The following is a 15435-nucleotide window of genomic DNA, read 5'->3' as shown; positions in this document are numbered from 1 at the left end:
TAAAAATGCTGGGCATATACCTGCCCCTTCTGGAAGTGAGACTACTCATACCGTCCCTGTGACTTCCATGCCTATTCTTCAGGCCACTTGTCCTACTGTACTTAGTTCTAATGATATTGGGGCACGGGTATCAGCCATTGCGAACAGACTTTTTCCTCACTTTAAGTTCTAATGCACCTGCTCTTCTTCCACCTATCAGGCCATCTGTGCCTGTATCCAACTTGCCACCTCCCCTCTCTTCTTTTTCTATTTCTACATCTGGTAAGAGGAGAGTGGACTGTGACTTGATACCTCACTCTATAGGCAGGAACAACCATACCATCATCATTTCTTCCCCAGTTGCCTCCGGAGGCCTCGCCATATGTGGTGGTTTTAACAGGCGTCCCCCCATTGTCTGGTGCCCGTCAGGAATCTTTTCTCAAGCTGAAGAATAAGATTACTCACTGGTTGAACATCTCTAGACCTTTGCCAAGAGGGGGTCAGGGGGAAATTTTGTTTGTGAGAAGGGTGAGTTGGTTGGGGGTGAATCAAAAAGAAAAGGGAGGTGACTGTGCCATAATCAACTTTAGGGATCCTAGCGTGGTAAATTACATTCTTGAATGGCAAGGGTCGCCTTCCCAGAGCCCGATTTTACCTCTTCCTCTGGGTTATTTTTATCAACGGTCGGCTGGTTTGGGCGGGCCTGCCTTAAGGAATTCTTATTGTGGTTTGCAGACGGTTGTTTATAACGTTCCAGTTGCCAACTCTTTTGGTATTCTGGGCAGCGAGGTTTGACTAGTCCCCTGTCTGGGGGTTTCAGGTTAAATACATGACGGGGTTGCTGCCATCAAGATGGTGGGGGAGAGTGTAGAGGCTGGTCTTCCCACTGCTTGTCATCTAAATACATCAATGACTTCCTTTGGCTCAAGCACTGGTAATCTTTCCGACGGTGCAGGTTTGGCCTTGGTGACCCACCGAGGTCCCCCTTTACTCATAGGTTCTGAAATTGTACCCTGTGGCTCACTTGGGGATGTCATCTCTGGTTCTCAAATTGGGTCATGGAATGTAGCAGGGTTGGGTACCAAACTCTCTAATCCTGATTGGGAAGCTTTGGTGGATGATTATGACCTATGCCTCTTTCAAGAGACTTGGATGGTGACTCCTCCGGTTAGGGTTGGTTTTGCCTCCTATAGTATTCCGGCTGTGCAGGGCCCTAGGGGGCGACCCTCGGGGGGTTTATGCATCTGGGTTGCTACTCACTTGGGGTGTACAGTGAGAGTGATTGACTCCCACTCATTAGATATTCTTTGTATCATCCTGAAATTTGGGGATGGTACTTCGGTACTGGTAATCAACATCTATCTATGGACCACTCCACTACGGTCGGGACTTACCATTCTTAACGCCCTCGATGACCTGTTGACCTTGTTTCCTGCATCGGTCCACAAAGTCATTGGGGGTGATTTCAACTGCCACTTCGAACCCCTGGCTGGTATCCCCTCCAGTACCTCTGAGGAGGATTCAACCTGGGCTATTCAGGACTGCCTTATGTATCCTGCTAAACGTTTAACTCCATTGGCTATTGAGATCAACAAGCTCTTAGTCATCCATTCTCTTTGAGCTTGTAATGGCAGACTTGTACCTGATGCCCCGGGGAAGTGTACTTATAATAGATTGGGCAAAAGCTCAACTATTGTTACACGATCCTCTACCTGTACTGTAACAAAGCCCTCCTCACACACACTACCACTCCCATAATGCATCATCAGGGTAGTTAGCGTTGTGTACCGCCCCAAACCTCTCTGGAGAGATTTCATTGGTCGAAGAGATCTCATTGGTCGAAGAGCCCGTTTAAATAGAAGCCCCGCCTTGCAATCTGCGCTTGGCTTACGAAGCTCTTGTGAACCTCGCTGGATTCCTGGCTTGATCCCTGCCTTGTCCTGAAAACCTGTGCTGCATTTACGAGTACCACTTACCCTGCATTCCTGGATATCATCGAGTTTTCTACAGGAGACAGCCCTACATTCCTAGGAGGACTCATTCCTTATCCTGGGACGTACCTTGTTAATTACCAAAGCCAAGTACTGAGCGAGAACATTGGTTTTGGCTGGAACCCCTCCTCTCATGAACTCAGGAGAAGCACGCTTGTAGCGGATTTGTGCGACTTCCATTTCCCCTTCTACGCAGAATTCGATCTTCCCTCGGAGCTCGTCGAGTACTGCCAATTCACGTACCTGGGTCTCCTACGCTGCACGGATCCCTCTGCTACAGCTGCCACGGGTACGTTACACGCGCTGCTCGCGTGTTCCTTTTTTTTTTATTTTTATTTAACAGATAGGGACCTTTCTAACCTCGCTACCGCATTCCTGCTAATAGCGGAGGACTGAAGACTCCGAGGCTTCACTGAAGTAAGCGTGCCTCATATGAACTGTTCAGAATCATCATTTAACTTGCCCTTTCTCTCTAAAGAAAGCTCCAAGGATTTATTGGAGGAATATTTGTTTTTTGCATCTTCAGCCTTCCATGACAACACAGGAACAGTGTTACTTTCTGCATTGAATATCAGAAACTTTATTGCTTCAATCCTGCCAGTCTCTGCCTAATGTACACTGGGGAGAAAGTACTTATTTTTGAAAACTTAGGCCTCTACCTTATCTGCTCTCTAGGAGGCTGTGGAGGTACACAACTATTCTTGATTTAGTATAGGAATACATTGTCTTTTGTGTGCCCCTCTTGGAGTAATAGTGTCTTCTTTCTTCTCTCCCTGTTTATTGTTTTGTCTCTCCTGCAGCACTGCCTTTTATTTCCATACACCTTCGTTGTGTGAGGCTTCTGCCTTCCTGGTGGGTTCCCCAGAAGTCCTTTTCCTGGTCCCGGATCTTCCTTGGGGTATTATTCATCTTTCAGTTAGTTTATCTTCCTGTAGATGTTTATACTCTAAGAGAGATTGGAGATCCTGTTCTTTGCTCCCGTGGATGATGGCAGTCGCCCTGGGCTATTACAAGTAAGATAGGCGCGAGAGTGACAACTATTGATTACATTTTGGTAAATGTGGAGTTTTGGTCCCATCTTAAATCTTTTACCATAGTGGATAGGGCTGATAGTGATCACAATCTTCTCAGATTGGAATTATGGCATTACTTGGGTCCCAAACGAGCTACAGGGACCCCGGACCAGTCTATAGTATCTAATTTAACAGTGGTGCCAGGTGGTCGTCGTATCAGGTGGTCAAAGTTTTTGACTACTCCAGATAAAATTGCTGTACTCTATTCCCATGTGGCCATCCTTCTAGCTGAAGCGTTTGTTCTTATGGAGGGTAGACAGGATCCATCATATTTTCAAGAACTAGAGATCACTCACTCTAAACTCATTACCATGTAGTTAACTGGTTCAATTCAAGTTGCAGGGATGCAAAACGGGCACTTTTGCAGGAGGTGAAAAGTGGTACCCCGCATAGTATTAGAGGAGCCAGACACGTGTATAAGTCCATAATATCGGAATCTAAAAGGGAGTGGGAGGCTGCCAGGTGGGCTAATATAAAGGACGCCTTGGATAACCATGATTCCAGGACCTTCTGGAACTTAGTTAGGTGTGGTAGACAAGAGGGATCTTCTGCTATAACTCCCGGCTTGAGTGAAGAGGGTTGGCTGGCGCACTTCAAGCCCCTTTTTTGTCTCCCGACGAGGGACATTTTAGTTGAGTCAGCACCATTTTTGACTGGTCTATCTCCCCAAGTGTCTAATGAAGTATGGCCGTCTGACCTTCCACTCTGCACCTCTTGTGAAATTCAGGCTGCCTTAAAGAGCCTCTCTCCTGGTAAAGCTCCCGGTTTAGATAGGATCCCTGGGGACTTATTCATAAGTGAACCGTTGGCTTGGGTACCATACCTATTGTTATATTTTAATGCAATCCTCTTGGGTATGGACATCCCTTATACTTGGAAGGGCGCAGAAATTATTCCCATCCACAAGAAGGCCTCTCCATTAGATCCGGCAAACTATCGGCCCATTAGCCTTATTGACGTCTTACAGAAAGTGTTTGTCCGTCTTTTATTAACTAGGCTTGAAAGTTGGATGGATGAACATAATATCCTATCCTCTCTTCAAGCGGGCTTTCGCTTTAGGGTCTCAACAACTGACCAACTGTTCAGGTTACAGTTGGTATACTGGAAGACGGTGCTTTTGGGGAAGGGTTCCCTCTACCTGATCTTTGTGGATCTTAGATCCGCATTTGATCTGGTTCAGAGGGATAAGCTTTGGTCAATCTTGTTTGAGATGGGTGTTCCACCATACCTCTGTGACGGTATGGTAGGAATGGTGAACTTTCTGCTCCCTTCCCGGTAGACAGGGGTGTAAGGCAGGGGTGTGTGTTGGCTCCCACTCTTTTTTCCCTGTTTATCAATGTTCTGATTTTACACCTATTGGGGGTGAAAGATTTAGACTCTCCGATTCTAGCAGCACGCAGAATACCTGCCCTAATGTTCGCTCATGACACCCTTTTACTTTCAAAATCTCCAATGGGTGTCCAGCGAACTTTGGAGGCCTTTTGCTCTCTCTGCCGCTCTAGAAATCTGGAGATAAACCTTTCAAAAACCAAATTTATGGTTTTCAATTCTAAACCATCAACTTACCCCCACCCACACCTAGAGGGATGCGTTTTGGAGAGAGTCTCCACTTTTGATTACCTGGGAGTCACCCTGAATTATAGGATGGAGTGGGATTCTCATATGGTTAAGGTTAACCTTAGGCTGATCCAATCAACAAGTGGCATCCTGAAGGTTTTTAATGAATGTTCCCACAAACCTCTAGGTCCCCCAGTTGAAATACACAGGGCACAGTCTAGGGGAGAGGCTCTATATGGCGTAGAGCTTTGGGGCCATGTGAACGCCAGCTCTATGTCCACTACTGAGAATAACTTTATCAGGCGTCTTTTAAATCTCCGAAAGAGCACTCCCTTGACCCCTCTAAGATTGGATCTGGGACTGGCTCCTATTCAGGAGACCATCCTACATCGACCTCTGCTATATTGGAGGAGACTTTGGTCCACTTTAGAGCTGTTAAGCTATAAGGAGGAGTTAATCGATTTACTGTCTATAAGGGGATCGGGGAACATTTTATGGCTTAAACATGTAAAACAACTCTGCTACGATTTGCATAGGGAGGATCTGTGGATTTCACCTGAAACATCTTGTCCTTTGATTAGTAAGAGGGCGCTGGGGATTATTCTTAAACAGCACCACCTGCATCTCCGTGATCTGAATTCTAGCTTGGGCAGGTTGTCCCTCCGATTTTTGGAGGTGAAAGATCATGATTTTTTTAAAAAATTTCTGGATGACATCCAGCCCTCGCTAGCAAAAAAATTCTATCTTCAGTTCAGACACGGATCTCTCCCGTTGCGGGCTCTGTCAAATAAATGGTCGGGTATTCCCTCCACATGGAGCCCTTGCCCTGGTTGTGACTCTGCAGAATAGACTGATCTGCATGTTTTGCTTTTTTGTCCCTCTTACATCGGGGCACGAACCAAATGGATTGTCCCCGTTTGCAAATCGAGGGGCCTTAGGGACTATAGGGAGGTCTTCAGATTATTAAAATATGATACGACCCCCGTATTTGTGTTCGTAACTTCGAGATTCCTTCTTTCTATGTGGTATGCAAGAAGTGCAATAATCAAGTTAAAAGGCGCCTAGCCTCACAACGCTACCCCCTGATCTTTATTGTCCTCAAATTGGCCCTTGATTTGTCTTAATGTCTTATTTATTTATTATGAATTCTAAGCATTTTAACTGATTCCATCTTGTATTTAACTTTTATTGTACTGCATTCCTATTTTAGAAAATGTATTGTGGAGTAGTACTATCTATGAACTTTTACTAATGTGCAATAAGTATTGCATATATGCGCTTTTATGGTTCTTAACCGAAATAAAGTTTTATGATGATGATGATAATTACATTATGTTTTTCTGCTTCAGCAAAGCCTTTGGAGCATATTACCTCCTATTGGTCATCCCGCTTCCGAGACTGCAATATTCAAAATACATTTCTAAGTCGATTTCTACCACTAGCACATTAGATGCCAACCTGGCTACTGGTTCCAGTATCATGAATGGTTTAATGAATTTGACATCACTTGCAGAGCAATACCCAGTGCTAGCCTGAATTCCTGTAAAATGACCTAATCAGATACATTTGAAATTGTCTTATTTGGTTTGCAACTGCATACCCACTGAACAGCTCAAAGCAGCAGAAAAATCACTGGATGGTGGCCCTTCTATGTACAGGCCACCAATTTATTTCTTTAATTTATTTGAGGAGTGTTATATAGCGTGAACATGACCCGTAATGTTATAAGAGCACTGAACATAAAGCAGATAAGCCATACTTAAAAGGGAAAATATGCAAGCTGAACATAAAGTAAATTAGTCAAACAAAAATGGGAACGAAGCAAGAATAAGTAAAGTGGCATTACAAAATGTACTATGATAATCGGCCTGTCAAACTCAGGCTCCGGAGATGTCCACAAGAAAATAGCAATCTATGGAACACACACACTACAGTCATCTGTATCTTAAAATCCAACCTGATGTCCCTCGGGCTCGCAATGATATCTAATTTTCAACAGACCTCAAGGTTTCTGCCCCACAGCCACAAAATCATAAACGCACTTGGAAAGACCCTTACACTATACCTGCCCCTCTGAAACACTTGCCCACAAGACTCCTCCATGCACTTCCTACACCATTACCAACAACAGACACTGACAAATGTACCTGATGTTTCAGAACCAGCAAACGTTGGTCAATTATGGTGAATGATTAAGCAGCTGAGGAATAGGAAATGCATTACTTCTTGATGTGGAAACATTTGTAGTGAAATATGTATATTGTTTGATTTTGCAGGAAAATGGAATGAGAATTATCAGAAACCACACGTGTGTCTCTGATATGGATTATTATTGTCGAGGTCATTAGAAGGTGCATATGTTTGCAGTCGTCTTGTGCAGTTCTTGCCCTTTGTAGAGAGTTTTTAAAACTTAAAACCTTTGACAGACTGTCTCTAAGCTGCAGAAATAGACAAAAAGTCTAAATTTTTCACGTCTGTAAAATGAAATGTGTATTGTTTTCAGTGTGTTTCTTCTTTCAACCTGAAAATGGAGTAATTTTTTAACAAAAAGACTGAAAAAAATTGAGCTTCCTAACCTAACCTCATTCAGAAATATTAGGGATCCAGAAAGAAGGGGTCAAGAGAGCTATGTGAGGTGCAAAAATGGGCGAAATACAACTCTTGCACGTTTGCATGTCATCATCTAGCCATTTTAGTCTTGAACCCGTGAGCTGATTTGCTTTAGGGCAATAGCTAGTTTTAAACAAGTTTTTGAAACAATATGCACAAGGAATCTTGGGCCGGATTTATCAAGCATTTTCCCAGTCGCAAACGGCCTGATTTGCAGAATTGGGCCATTTGCGACCGGAAGAATGCATTTTGGTATGTATCATTCCCAAATTGCGATTCGGTAACATGTTACCGAATCGCAGTTTGGAATTGTGAATATATACCAATTTGTTATTAGGAAGGGGTGTGTTTAGGGCGTTCCTCCCCAATACCGAATCACAGTGGTATTTAAGAATGTTTATCGATCGGAATGCGGACGCAAAACTATCGCAGTTTACAGCCTACTTTAAGTAGATGGTAAGCCAGTTGCAAATGGTAAGGGGTCCCGGCGAGGACCCCTTCCTTCCCCTTTGTGACTGGCAGCAAAAACATTTTTAAAGGTCTCGCCTAGGCAGTGCTTGCGCTGGCTCTTCGAGACATGTGAAAGGGCCGAGTTCCTTCCTACCAAAATCCTATGGAACTCACGGCCGATGGACCTTTATTGCCTGCTAAGAAGTGTAGTGGGGAGAAACAATTCATTTAGGCAGGATCACAATTTATAAGAACTATGACTCTGAAGAATCACGGACTCCAGGTTCCAAGTTAGTAGGGTTTATTACAAAGCCAAAAACAACTGAATGTACAAGCACCTCATCACGAGGTTGTAGAAATACATGGGAACTAATACAAATCCAAACGTACCGGCAAACTTTATACAATGAATCATAAACAGAATGACAATGTCCAGAAGCAGAACGCAGCCTATGATTCCCCCCACGTCAAGTTCGGTCTTCATCTGCGGAGAATGAATAAAAAGCATTAGTCTGTCCCCTCACTTCTACTATCGTGACAACCCTACTTAGCATTTCCCAGGCAAGATCAGGAAAAAAGTGTAAGCACTTGAAGACTTCCTGAGAAGTACACTCATGTTGCATGGGTCAAGTAGCCAAAAGCTACAGAGCTCGTTCTAAGGTGCTCCTGACTCCACCCTGGACACTATCCCTAATACAAAACACAAAACCATAGAACACGCCCACAGATCACCTCATCTCGCTTGATACTTCCAATAGGTTATTTTCCACATGGTGTTGGTGCTCCCAGCTCCTGGCTCGATGACCTTGATTCCCAGGCCTCCCTCAGTGAGAAGGAACACCGGCTCCCAATTATCAGTTCTCCTTGCTCATTTGTATCACATCCTCCCAAGCCTAACTCTCCTAAACAAAAGATGTTATTCTATCTAACAAAGATGCCTTTCTCCACTTGCAACAGAAATGTGAGAACAGAACAAATTCAATGTGCACATGAAATGTATAACAGACGAATTTCAGAGCCCCCAGGGAAAAAACAATTCAGGCCTACAGAAATCGGCCAACATAAGAGTGAAACACATAGGCCTTTCAAATACACACATAAATTAACATTTCATTTAGGCCTTTATACCTCATTACATTGCAGAAGTACATCAAATTCATGTTAACTGTGAGCAACTTATGAAATCCTACACATTGAATGCAACTTAGTCACGTCTATGTGCAACTTTAATATGGTGCACGTCTAAATCATACACATCACATCACAAATATAAACAATTTTGGTAGGCAAATGACATCAAATACTATGGATTACAATATTACAGCATGAATTCTATGTTGTCTCTACATGACACAACACTTTTTCTACCGTTTACACTTTCACGTGTTATTAGTTATTACTGAACACTTCTAATGATCAAATGTTATTACAACATAAGAGTATATGCGGGTGCGGACTATCCACGATTATGATGCACGACTACAAATTACCGAACATCATCGTGCTCTTTCGGTCCCCCCCTCTGATGACAAGTGTCATCACAGCAATTCACAACTCCCTGGAGAAAGAACCGATCTAAAAAGAAGTTGTAGCCTGTCTTCCTTGTTGGAACTTCTCTAGGTTCTTGAGATTCTCATAGTGACTGTCCTGCAGTCTCTCCATTCTCCTTTCTCGCTCACTAAGGGATCTCTCAACTTGTCCTGCCTTATGCCATTTGTAGGACTTCTCAAATCCCAACAATATAACCACACAAACCACAACTATGATAATGGGCTTCAAAATATAACCAAGTACTCCCTTTCCAAGGTTTGCAAAGCAACTTCCTACCTTCTGTAAACCTTTTCCAACCTTGTCCCAAACACCCTCTGTTGCCAAATCATGCATCTCACTATGGATCTCAGTAATGTTACTTATATACTTCTTCAGATCTTTGCTGTTGTCAGTTATATAAGTACAGCACTGTTGAACCCTCAACATTTTACAGACCCCACCTTCTTTCGCTAGCAAAACATCTAAAGCAAGATGATTTTGCATCACCATAGCCCTTATCGACACCATCTCTCAATCTACAAGCAACAGAGACTGAGCTGTATTCGTTGACAACTTGTCCACAATAGTCGACAACCTTCTAATTTTAACATAATTGAGAACCACTCCTAGCCTTGGTATCATCAACCTAAATACATCTCCAATTATCTCTCCTGCACTTGTATTTCTTCTCACTCTATGATGCATACCACCCTCAAGGGTCCTAGATCCTCCACATGGTATGTCTTGGGAAGCACCACGGCTACATAACATGTACCATACCAATTCAATGGCAATCGCACATAGGCATTTTTCCCACACACAAAATACTCATTTGGCACCACTTGCACCATTCTCCTACAAGAACTTCTTCACAGTTGCTTCAATCGTGAAGATATAATCACATACACTCTGTCCCACATAGATATCATCATAATGGGTTTGTAACTGTCTAATGCAAAGCTTCCCTCACTGATCAAAGTCTAAAGCTATTGGACCAAAACTCCCTCTCAACTTGTGAGCTAATTCCTCCTTGGTCCATGCAGTTTTCCCCTCTCTACTGTTCCTTATCACTGACGACTGTCTAAGTCTATCTTCTACTTGATCTACAAATTTCTTCTTTACGTCAGTTAGCATACATGTCAAATTGTGACGATGTGCATAAGCCGTATCTAAGGTGACGGTAGGTATGAAATACTTTCCCACTCTATCTTCTTGCTTGTAATATTTGTACTTGTTCAGGTGCTTATAAGCTGGAACTTCTGAGAGCACCACATCATAATTAGGGAAATAATATTCATAATGTCCCTCACCGTAAAACATACTAAGCAATAAACTACATGTAATACCATATGTCAAAGGAAGATGATGTTAACGGATACCTTCCTCCATAGATGCAGGCAATCGCATACACACATAGCAATCTCTCACATCCACCGTGTTCAAGTACTCATATAGCAGCTTGGCAGAAGCATTAAGCATGTAATCACCTATAGACAAATCTACGTGTAACATATGACTAGTCTGATATAGCATAGCCTTTACAGCTCCTACAATACCCTCTTTTGTGTTAGAAGTAACAGGTGTGGTTGTTCCCTTCACTTCCACCTCTTCACTTCAACTTCTGCGTCATGTGAACTTTTTACAGAGACAATAATAACTACCACTATTACTATTATCAGTCCTACTATGAGTGTACCTATCACACACTTAGACTTACGATTCGAATTTCCAGACTCCATCTTCGACTATCGGTGTGACACAGCAAGAGTATTAGCACAAAGTCTCTTTCTCTGCCTCTTATTGCTGTAATCCAGTTCAATAACATTTTCTGAAGTCCTGGAAATATTCACATTTTGTTCTTCTCTTTATATTTTCACAGTTCAGAAAGACCTCCTTAGCCGTCTTTTTTTCTTCTTCTACGTAAAGTTCCCTAAATGTATTCTTCTTCCACTCGGGCCTAAGTTATCTTCTTTTAAAACAAGCTTATTTACAGTTCACAGTTCAATCAACAGTCTCTTATGAGCTCGGAACAAATTTCAATTATGACACGTTGCAAAATTTCAACACGAACACCTGCAATTTCCTGAGCTGGTGGCTGATATCCAAAAGTTGGGAAAGACAAGTCTTGGAGGATCAAAACTCGCACTTTGCTCAATATTGGAGGTCTTGGTATGGTCACTGTTAACATCCTCTCTATTTCCAGTCCAGGGACTATCAGCTCGATATCAATTTGCAGTTCATGAGTCCTGCTGACCACTCGTGAAGACCTCAGCCTCCCGGTCTCCACTGCTCCCAGCATCAGTAGCCGAATAAGTCCACTCTGGAGTGGCGTATCTTTGACAAGGCACCCTCGCTCTTTTCCACCTTCTCAGACTTCCCTGTGTTTGTTCTGTGTCACTTAACTCTGATTCAGACGTTTCAGATAGAGGGGCAAGATCTCTTTCAGGTGCCAATCTCAGATTTAATATCCTTTGCCTCCCAGGCGACGTTTCCTCTGCAAGCTCTGCCCTTTTTCTCTGCACTTGACCACCTTACACACCAGTTCTTTCGGCTGAGTCTGACTCTATACCACTCGCAACGTTACTGTCTCCCTCAGAGTCAATACCTGGGCCTTGTGTAGCGTGACCCCCTCAGCGTGCTCTGGTGGGCAACCAGCTCCGTCAGTAATTCTCAGAGGTTGGCTTGTCCTCTCCTGTGGCCTCTCAACCACAGCTGGATTTTCTTCTGGGAGAGGAGCTGTTTCTTCCAAGGGTTCTGAAACTCTGCGGGTGTGGGAGGCATGTATCCAGTTTGGCAAGCCTCCACACTTCACAGCTGTATTTGTCACTAGGATCACTTGATAGAGACCCTTTCAGCGGGCGTCAAGGCAACTCTTCCTCACATGCTTGTGAACGAGCACCCAGTCACCTGGACACAAGTCATGGCACAGGTTCTCCGAGGTCGGGGCAGTCACAGCTTCAACCTGAGGAGACCCAAAATGGACTACAGCAGCCAGTTCTTTGCAATAGTCAATTGTCTGTGATGTTTATCAAGGCTGTAGATGGCACTGCTGGCAAGTGCATCACCCTCCTCATTAAGATCTTGTGAGGCGAGAGATCTGTCCTCCTGTCAGGGATACTACAGATACTCATCAACACCAAAAGCAATGTATCAGGCCATTTCAAGGACGTAGATGAACACACTTTTGCTATTCTCATCTTGAGGGTTCCATTAATTTGCTCCACAATTCCAGGTGCCTCGGGCCTATAGCTACAATTCAGTCTCTGATCAACTTGTAAAGCGGCAGCATCCTCATGATCTCACTATGGAAGTGCGTTCCTCTATCCGACTCTAATGAAGTTGGAAATCTAAAACGTGGTATAAGCTCCCTGAGCAACACCTTTGCTACTGTGAGACTATCGCATCTCCTTGTTGGATAAGCTTCCACCCACTGTGAGAAAACACACACCACAACCAAAATGTACCTCAATTCATTGCACCTAGGCATCTCTATGAAGTCAAGTTGGATACTATTAAAGGGTCCCCCTGACCTCCCAATGTGACTCAATGCAACCGCAGTCTTCTTTCCAGCATTCATCAGTTGACACGTGACACACTGCTTCAGCAATCGCACAAAACCATGGATTGAACCATGACTACCTGAACACTCGCACAATGGCATCTCTTCCAATATGAACTGCTCCATGAATCTGTCTTGCCATAGGACTCAACAAGTCATCTGGAAGCACTGCTCGACCATCAGCTGAAACCCAAATACCATCATCTCTTTTCTTACAACCCTCTTTAATACAACCAGCTTCCTCCTGTTCTGACACTTCTCCCTGCAGGCGCTTGATCTCATCCCAAGTATATGCTATGCCTAACATCATGCTGAGCTCAGTTCTTTCTGGGCTCTCTCTAGTATATTCTCCTGTGAAAATGCACCCCTGTTCAGCACCGAAACATGCAACTTCGTCTGCATACCTTTTCCAAAGGGTGACAAAGTCTTCCCCCCTCCCGTGGGCGGCACATTTAACCACAGCAATCTCTTTTGGAGGTTGCAAGGCTTCCAGCAATTTCCTCACATATTCCTCATTCCTGATCGGAGATTCTAATGACGTTAAAAATCCCCTCTGTGACCATAGCAGTCTGAAGTCATGAACCACGCCAAAACTGTACTGGCTATCAGTGTAGATGGTGACTCGGATTTGCTCAGCAACCAAGCAGGCACGTGTCAGGGCAATGATCTCAGCCACTTGAGCGGAGTATACTCCCTGTAGGCAAGCAGCTTCCACAACTCCAGAAATGGTGCATACAGCAAATGCTGCTCTCAGATGACCCACATTATCTCTTAGACATGAACCATCCACAAAATATATTTCATCGGATTCAGGTAGAGCTTCACGACAATGTCAGGTCTCGGTTTGGTGCGAAGTTCAATCACATCGAGACAGTCATGGTCCTCACAATCTCCATCATCAGTATTTGGCAAAGGCATCGAGGTAGCAGGATTCAATACAGAACATCTTTTCAGAGTCACAATCTCTGAGGAAAGTATGACTTGCCCATACCGTGTGAGTCTGTTATTGATCAGATACTGAGTCTTGGTTCTCGTCATCAGGAGCTCGACTGACTGTGGAACATACACAGTTAAAGGGTGACCCATGACTATGCTCTCACACCTTTCGAAGATGACACCTGTTGCAGCAGGGGATTTGAGACATACGGGCAACGCTGAAGCTACCAGGTCTAAGGTAGCTGAGAAGTAAGCAACTGGTCGAAGGGCACCTCTATGAGTCTGCCTTAGTACTGACAGTGCGCAACCTTCTCTCTCACAGCAAAACAGTGAGAAGACTTATTGTAATCAGGCATTCCCAGAGCAGGAGCACGGCAATGGCTTTCTCTCAGCTCCAAGAAGGCAAACAAACAGTTGTTATCCCATTGTACCATATCACTTACATCCTTATGTGTCAACATCTGCAGAGGCTTCACCTTCAATGAAAAGTTGGGTATCCATTGACGGCAGTACCCAACCATTCCTAGAAACATCCTGACTTCCTTCAGTGTGGTAGGCGCAGTCATCTTCATGATCGCCTCAATGGGATCCGGTGACACCTTCCACTTGCCTTTCTCAATTCGGTTACCCAAATACTGAACCCCAGTCAGACAGTTCTGTAATTTACTTGGAGGCACCTTGTGTCCATTCTCTGTTAGATGATTTAACAGTGCAATGGTATCGATCCTGCAAGCATCCTCCGTTTCAGACGCAATCAAGTGGTCATCAATGTACTGCACGAGATCTGAATTCTGTGGCAGAACGAGACTCTCAAGATCATTCTTCAGGATCTGATTGAAAATCGATGGACTCTCTGTATACCCTTGTGAGATACGACAAAATGTTAACACACGATCTTCCAGATGGAAAGCCAATAAGAATTGGCTTTACTCATGCAAGGGTATCGAGAAGAATGCTTGGCACAGGTCAATCACTGTGAACCACTCAGCTTTGTACGTTATCTGGAATAGGATCACTGATGGATTCGGTACCACAGGACAACACGGAACCCACAATTGTGTTGACCTTTGGCAGGTCCTGTACGATTCTAACCTTTCCACTCTGCTTCTGCAGACCCATTAAAGGGGAATTACATGAGCTCTCCATTATCTCCTTCAAAATCCATCATTCAATAATGGACTCAATCACAGGCTTAATTCCTGCCACCATTTCTGGCGTCAGATTGTATTGAGGCGTCCTTGGTAACTCAGCATTTGGCTTGACCTTAATCTAAACTGGCTCAACCCCCTTTGATCAATCCTTTCTCTTCCCCTGTGAAATCCCATACCTCCAGAGAGACAGAGTGCCTCAAATCAAGTGGTAAATCCTCAACCGTTAACACAGGGATCATCTCTATGCAGAGATTCTGGCTCGCCAGTTTGAATGCAATGTCATCATCATTAGTCTGCAACTCCACTCCTTTGGGTGTGCAATAGATAGTGCAGTTCAATTTACAAAACAGATCACGACCCAACAAACAGACTGGACTTGAATCACACACTACAAATTGTTGTCGATCATGAAATGTTCCTATTCTCACAGGTATCTCATATGTCAATGGATTGGTCATTCTCTTATTCGCAACTCTTGCAACTTGGATAGATTGTCCAGAGAGGGGTAGGTTTGGGACTACTGCTGATCTCAAAGTAGAACGGGTAGCACCAGTATCAATCAGAAAGGTGATAGGGTGACCGTCAACATCTGCCTCTAC

Source organism: Triturus cristatus, chromosome 6 (genome assembly GCF_964204655.1).
Source record: "Triturus cristatus chromosome 6, aTriCri1.1, whole genome shotgun sequence".
NCBI classification, from domain to species: Eukaryota; Metazoa; Chordata; class Amphibia; order Caudata; family Salamandridae; genus Triturus; species Triturus cristatus.
The sequence above is the reverse complement of the archived record's forward strand: the minus strand, read 5'-3'. Positions refer to the sequence as shown.